The sequence below is a fragment of the Drosophila serrata genome, unplaced genomic scaffold, assembly GCF_035046125.1.
Source record: "Drosophila serrata isolate PLE 108 unplaced genomic scaffold, ASM3504612v1 contig_308, whole genome shotgun sequence".
NCBI classification, from domain to species: Eukaryota; Metazoa; Arthropoda; class Insecta; order Diptera; family Drosophilidae; genus Drosophila; species Drosophila serrata.
In genome coordinates this window covers 255,961-264,113 of record NW_028257206.1, presented here as the reverse complement: position 1 = coordinate 264,113, position 8,153 = coordinate 255,961, and the positions used below count along the sequence as shown (strand labels likewise).

Here is an 8,153-nt window from a genome sequence, read left to right as displayed (position 1 = left end):
TGCTGAACCGAATTTTCCGTATTAGACATCTTTATTTTCTCACGCGAAAAAAATTAATAAAGGGAAAATGTCTGGCCGCTTCGGTATATAGGAACCCGTTTAGTTTCCACCGCGCAAATTAGAGGTTAATCAGCGTCACCGAGATGCAACGGAACCTCGACAATGTTGTAATTGTAATTGTCGGCCTCGAAACAGCGGAGTTTTGGCACACGCACGTCTATGCTATATATGCATAGGTATATATATGTTCAATAGGCGCTATTAACGAAGCTTAAGCGCGAGCCACCTTTCTCTACAATATTTGGCACAACACAGCTTTTGTTTATCAGGGCGATTTAAACGAAAATCAGCGGCCGGCTATATGCACTCAGCTTGTTATGTACAAGGTACGTGTGTATGTGAGTTTGCTTGTGTGCTTATGACCGAATGCCAGTAAGCGACAGCGAAGCAAAGCGATTTGTTTAAACGCGATTTTCGATTTAGCGGGGTACGAATTATCGGGACTCGACTGTATGTATATCTTTACAGAGATGTATTAAGAACTAAAAAAATAAGAATAATTAAAAAAAAAAAAAAAAAAAAAAAAAACAGCACAATGTCTAATAGTGAGGCGGCATTAGGAGTACCGACATGAGCGAGGAGTTGCAGAAAAGTGTGATTGCGCAACACAGGCTCTTAACGAGAATAGCATCGAACATGATATTGCCAAATATATTAAAACTGAGTTCGACATAAAATTTGAACCCAAATGGCATTGCATTGTCGGCAGTGAATTCGGATCATATTTGTCACATGAGCCGAACCATTTCATCTACTTCTATTTGGGCAAGTTAGCCATTTTATTGTTCAAGAGAGGTTAAAAATTTGAAGTTATATATATGAGAATGATTCTAGCGATGTCCCCAAAAATATTCCATTAAATAATGGAATGGGACGAATTACATAAAGAATTAAAAAATATAAAAATTGATTTTGACAAATACTATAAGTCATTATCAAGAACTCGGCAAGCACAGCAAAATACTGCGAACAAGCATGCTGAAATATTAGTTGACCGCTTCAACACTGCGCGTATACTTATACACGACCAAAGAGACCGGCTAGACAAAGCCCATTGGTCTCGAGTATCTAAGTTCTTGAACAAATTACGAGATAACTTAATATACATAAAACAAAGGTATAATTTAGCCATTTCAGTGCCAACTATACTAAATACCCCACTGACAATCGAGACAGGTAACGAGTCAGAATTGACAGATCCACCTGCACTTGAGCAGGCTGAGATAGATGATGAGGAAATAGAGGAAAAAGACTTCAATAACCTCACTATTCCCGCAGTCCTAACTCAATCTGAATTGTCAGATCAGGACTCAACAGACTCTGATACCTGCGACAGCATTGTAGAGCTAAAATCTACCACAATGGCGAACAAAACCATTGCCCAAAGGGCATACATTAAGTAAATATCGAATGCCATCCCGGAGTTTAACGGGCAAAGGATACACCTTCAGAGATTTGTAACAGCTTTGAAGTTGGTTAACCTTACAAAAGGTACATTCGAGGATTTGGCTGTAGAAATTATCAAATCCAAAATAATTGGATTAACATTATACAGAGTCCAAGAAACAGAGTCGGAGAAACATCCGACGTAGTTAAAGCCAAAATGGCAAAAACAACCCAAAAAGGTAAAACTGCAGAGGAATTCATTGATGAAGGCCTATCGGTCAAACATGATGACAAATTCAGCACAAAGGAAGCCATCACAACAATGGTTAAAAATTGTGAGCATGGTCGCCTTAAAACAAAATTGGAATGGGGCAATTTGTCGAATAGGAATGAAGCCGTCACTAAGTCAATACAATGTAGTACTGATATGACAGGCAGCGCCAATTCCATATTGTACACCCAACGTGGAAATAATTATCGCGGTAAAAATTATAACATTAATTATCGCGGTAGTTATAACAATAACATGGTAATTGTAACAATATCAGATATTATCAAAATAACGGACATAATCAAAATGGTTATAACAGAAATAACAATATCCAAAATAATAATATTACAGAAACAACCGTGGCGGTGGAAACAACAGTAATGGTGGTAACAACAACAACCACAACAACAATGTTAGAGTAACCCAAACAAATTCGGGAAACTCCCAACAACTTAAGATACACGACAGTTAACAACATTAAAGTTCACACTTTAAATCTCAGTCAAAATACATTTGTCACATTCATAAACGTAGATACAGGAAAGAATTAGTTTTTCTACCAGATACAAGCGTGGAAATATCCATATTTAAGGAAAATGACGATAATTTTCAAAGTATTCAAGATAAGCACATCATAAACATACAGGGTATACGTCAGGAAGTTACCAAATCAAAAGGTTTAACTTCTATTGAAATTTAAACTTCTAAGTACATAATTCCACATGATTTCCATATCGTAAATATGCAATTCGCTATTCCATGTGATGGAATACTATGTAACGATTTTATCAAAAGATACAACTGTCAATTAGATTTCAAGCCGTCTGAAGACTGGCTTATAATAAGACCAAATAACCTCAAATATCCGATTTATGTTCCTATAGCATACAGTTCTGGCAACAACTCCCTAATTTTGCCAGCAAGATCCCAAGTCATCTGTAAAGTTGAAATAAACTCAGAAGAAGACAGTGTATTAATTCCGAATCAGGAAATCCAGCATGGTATTTATATTGCAAATACCATAGCAACAGTTCAAGATTCATATATATTTATATTACTAAATACCACAAACACAGAACAAGTAGTTTATATCAAAAACATTAATCATGAACCATTGTCAAACAACGAAGTTGTAGAAACAGACTTAGAAGCCAGGCAAATAATTTTATTATAACAACTTTCGAAAAACTTCCCGCCTCAATTCAATGAAAAGCCTACAGCATTATGCACATAGTATAGTGACGTATTCGGATTAGAAACCGAATCAATCACTACCAATAATTTTTATAAACAAAAACTGAGATTAACTGATGATAAACCCGTATATATTAAAAATTATAGAAATCCTCATAGTCAACAAGACGAAATTCAAAAACAAGTACAAAAACTCATTAATGATAAAATAGTGGAACCCTCTGTATCGCCTTATAATAGCCCACTTCTACTAGTACCCAAAAAGTCACTTCCAAATTCGGAAAAGAAAAAATGGAGACTTGTAATTGACTATCGTCAAATCAATAAAAAGCTCTTGTCTGATAAATTTCCACTCCCTAGAACTGATGATATTTTTGATCAACTAGGTAGAGCCAAATATTTTTCATGCCTTGGCTTAATGTCAGGTTTTCATCAAATTAAACTGGAAAAAAGTTCACGGGATATCACATCCTTTTCAACGAACAATGGTTCATATCGCTTCACGCGATTACCATTCGGTTTAAAAATAGCGCCAAACTCTTTTTAGAGAATGATGACTATAGTTTTCTCAGGATTAGAACCTTCGCAAGAATTTCTCTATACGGATGATTTATTAGTTATAGGTTGTTCCGAAAAACATATGCTCAAGAACCTAACTGATGTTTTCGAAAAATGTAGGCAACACAACCTAAAGTTGCATCCTGAAAAATGTTCATTTTTCAAGCATGAAGTAACTTTCTTAGGACACAAATGCACAGATAAAGGAATTTTGCCCGACGACAAAAAATACGACGTCATTCAAAATTATCCAGTCCCACATGATGCGGACAGCGCTAGAAGATTCATTGCATTCTGCAATTATTACAGACGTTTTATAAAGAATTTCGATGAATGCTCCCGTCACATAACAAGATTATGTAAGAAAGATGTAAAATTCGAATGGATGACGGAATGCTACAGCTTCCAATTGCATACGCATCAAGATTCTTTACGAAAGGTGAAAGCAACAAGAGCACTACAGAACAAGAATTAGCAGCTTTTCATTGGGCAATAACACACTTCAGACCATATATTTATGGTAGACACTTTACTGTCAAAACAGATCACAGAGCACTTACCAACTTATTTTCAATGGTAAATCCAAGTTCCAAACTAACAAGAATGAGACTTTAATTGGAGGAATATAATTTTACAGTAGAGGGTAAAGACAACTATGTAGCCGATGCGCTACCTAGAATAACCATCACGGATTTATAAACTTTTTTAAAACTAAAAGGCGGCTACAGAAGAAAAGAATAAGAAGTGTTTAAAACTACAAAGTGGGATTCGGAATCAAAATTTTTCTCATCATTTGGAAAACTAAAATAATATAATGAATTTGAACATAGCGAATATAACGATTGTGCAATTAAAACGGTGGTTGGAGCTGTTAAATTTGTCCACGAAGGGCACAAAAGCGGAGCTGTTCGCAAGGCTAGCCAAGGTCCCGATTGGAATTCGAGGCAGTGATCCGGAAGAGTGTGTGGAGATGGAAAAGCTAGGTGACACGGACGTGGAAAGCGACGGTGAGCTGGAGATCGCCAAAGAAACTCTTGGAGAATTGCGCGAGGAAACTGTCAAGGCGAGAAAAATTCTGGCAAATTTGAATTGCCAGATCGGCGCCAATGTCGGCGGCAGCAAGAGTAACGAAGACGGCGGGAATGGAAGAGACGAAAATGCTCGAATTCGGCATGGTTCCGAGAAGGCAGGACAGCTAGGCGTTGGAGTTGGCGACAGTGGCGGGCGACGAAACAACGACGCCAACAACAACAGTTCCGAGAACTTTGAACAGCTACCTACCAGAAGTTTCAAGAACACGCAACGAGGCGACGGCAGAGGAGACGGCAGAGGCGACGTACAGCGAGATTGCGAAACGGCAACAGACAGTTTCGCATCACCTGGTTTTAACATGGCCAGAGAAATGCTAATGGACTTCGGCAGCAAGGTGTGTGTGCGATCGTGGATTGACCAGTGGGACAGTATTTCGGCCCTTCATTGATTAACAGACATGCAGCGGCGAATTTTGTCAGGAGATTCTTACAATGGCTGCATGCTGAAGCCGGACGGTTGGCGAAGCCGATGGTCGAGCTCATCGAAGAACTAAAGCTAGCTTTTGGGGGCATTGAATCAAAAGCGGCATTAAGGCTCAAGTTTGAGGCATGCGTCTGGTCGCCGGATGAACAATTTGCGATGTACTTTGAAGAGAAGTGCAGATTGGCTCGGGATGTGGCGATGGAAGAATTTGAGCTGGTGGATGGGCTCGTAGAGGGCATTCCATTACTAAGTCTTCGAATGCAGGCTAAAATGCAATGTTTTGATGCCCCGAGGAGAATGTTGCGAGCGTTTGCGGACATCAAGCTGCCAGCAAGGGCGTCAATTAAGGCGAAGGCGTCGGCAGCAAAGGCGGTTTCGACGAACAACGAAAGTCGAGGCTACAACTGCAACGGCAAGGGGCACTGGAAGTGGGAGTGCACCAAGCCAAAGCGAGAGCCTAATTCGTGTTATGGCTGTGGCGCAGAGGATCACCGAATTGCTGTATGTCCCTAGAATAAGGAGGTGGAAAACAACTATGTAAGAGTATTCAAAATTTTTTGTGTGGCAAATACGAACCAGCCTATTATTACAGAGTGCCAAATAGATTCGGGAAGCCCAGTTTCGCTCACAAAACGTTCTTGTATACCGAAAAACATTAAGTTAGAACCTCTAAGAGAAAGTTTATTTGGATTAAACAAAAGCTTATTTAAGAGCTATGGAAAATTATTATGCTTTGTATTAAAAAATAAAATAAAGATTTGGTTTAAATTAATTGTTGTGGCTAGCGAATCTTTGCTCTGTAATGTTGTGCTGGGGAGAGATTTTATGAATGTTTGTAAGTTGGAAATTAATTTAGAAACCTTAAAAATGATTACAATAGAGGAATGTAAAACCCAAGTCGGTCGTAATACAAAACATTAGTTTAGTGAATGACAATACTAAAGGCCCTTATAAAGTGGATAAAGAATTAGATTGCGGAAGTTAAGAATGTGAAATTTTAGTGGACAAAAATTTAGATAAAGGTAGTTTTAGTACAGATTTAGATCAAAAAGATGTAGGTACAAGTTTAGGAGAGAATCTTTTAGGTACAAGTTTAGGTGAGAACATTTTAGGTACAAATTTAGAGAAAAATAGTAAAATAGGTACAAGTTTTGGTGAGAACATGTTAGGTACAAATTTAGGAGAAAATAGAGTAGGTACAGGGTTAGGTGAGGAACTACGAGGGGTGTTGGACGAAAATTTTGATAAGAAAATGATGGATATAAACATTTTAGAAAACTCCTATCGTATTAGTGAAGAAGAAGTCGGGTGAACTTAGACTTTGCATAGATTTTAGAAAATTGAACAAAATCATGGCTAAGGACAATTAGCCGTTACCATTAATTGATGACCTTTTAGATAGCTTAGTGGGAAAATCGGTATTTACAAAATTGGATCTTAAGAATGGCTACTTTCATGTATTTGTTAACGAAGAGTCAGTGAAATATACGTCGTTTACCACCCCGTTGGGGCAGTTTGAGTTTTTACGGATGCCCATGGGTCTTAAAACAGCCCCGCAGGTATTCCAGAGATTCGTCAATGACATATTTTCGGATATGATAAGAGAAAAGAAGGTAATCATATACATGGACGATATTTTAGTTGCAAGCAAAAGTTTAGAAGAACACTTAGATGTTGTAAAAGAAGTATTTAGAAGGTTAGTAGAAAACAAGTTAGAATTGAGAATGGATAAATGCAAATTTTTACAAGATAAGGTCAAATATTAAGGTTTTCTAATTTCAAAAGATGGGATTAAGGCTGATAGCAAGGGGTTAGAAGCTATACAAAATTTTCCGATTCCAGGCAAGGTGCAAGCAGTTCAAAGCTTTTTGGGTCTTTGTTCGTATTTTCGACGATTCATAAAGAATTTTTCTATATTAACAAAACCATTATATGATTTATTGAGAAAGGATAGGCTTTTTAGGTTCGAAGAAGAAGAGTTCAATTGTTTTTCGCTTTTAAAGGCGAAGTTAATGGAAGCGCATGTGTTAGCTTCATATGATTACAGAGATGATGTCGAACTTCACTGTGATGCAAGTGCTTTAGGATTTGGGGCTGTGCTTCTTCAGAAAAAAGATGACAGCAGGATACATCCTATTTTCTATTTTTCGAAGAGATCAACTTCAACGGAAGCGAAGTATCACAGTTTTGAATTGGAGACTTTAGCTGTAATTTACGCGTTAAGAATATTTAGAATATATTTGCTAGGCAACCGATTTAAAATTGTAACAGACTGTAACTCTCTAACTTTAACCCTCAATAAGATTGAGTTGAACCCAAGAATAGCAAGGTGGGCTCTACAGCTGCAGGAATTCCATTATGAATTAAAGCACAGAGCAGGTAGTCAAATGCAACATGTAGATGCATTGAGTAGATGCAACAATATTATGATAGCGGAGGCAAATACATTCGAAACAAATTTAGTAATTTGTCAATCAAAAGATGTAAAGGTTCAGGAAATTAGAAAAATGTAAGAAAGTAGCGAGCATAAGTTATATGAAATGAGAAATGGCGTGATCTTTAGGAAAAGCAATGAAAACAGATTATTATTTTACGTACCGCATGAAAAATAGAGTCGTAGAACACATTCAAAATTGTTTAAATGCATAGCGTATGCTCCGAAAGTAGGTAGAGGAGATGGACATTTACATAGCATACCAACAGGCAACAAACCTGTTGAGATCATTCATATAGATAATTGTGGGCCGCTAGATAGTAGCAGAGCGAAAAAGCATATATTTGTGGTCGTAGATGCTTTTACAAAGTTTTTTAGGTTGTACACAACAAAAACTACGAATACAAAAGTGGTGATAAGTGCATTAACAGATTATTTTCGAGCTTATTGTATACCTAGATGTATAGTATCAGATCGGGGCAGTTGTTTTACATCGTCTGATTTTGCAGAATTTATGGAAAAAAGTAACATGAAGCATATAAAAATAGCGACGGGCTCGCCGCAGGCTAATGGCCAAGTTGAACGAATCAATAGAAGTCTAGGACCTATGATAGCAAAATTGATAGAACCGGAAAAGGGATTACATTGGGAGAGTTATGGAAAAAGTAAGAGTATGCAATGAAAATACGATTCATAATAGTACCAAGCAGTGTCCTAGTAAAACATTATTTGGGA

The 8,153-nt window shown here is 37.4% G+C and overlaps 1 pseudogene; it reads left to right on the top strand.

Moving 5' to 3' along the window:
- Nucleotides 1-512: 512 nt before the first annotated feature.
- Nucleotides 513-860, top strand: LOC147642996 (dynein light chain 1, cytoplasmic pseudogene; annotated as a pseudogene).
- The last annotated feature ends 7,293 nt before the right edge of the window (nucleotides 861-8,153 follow it).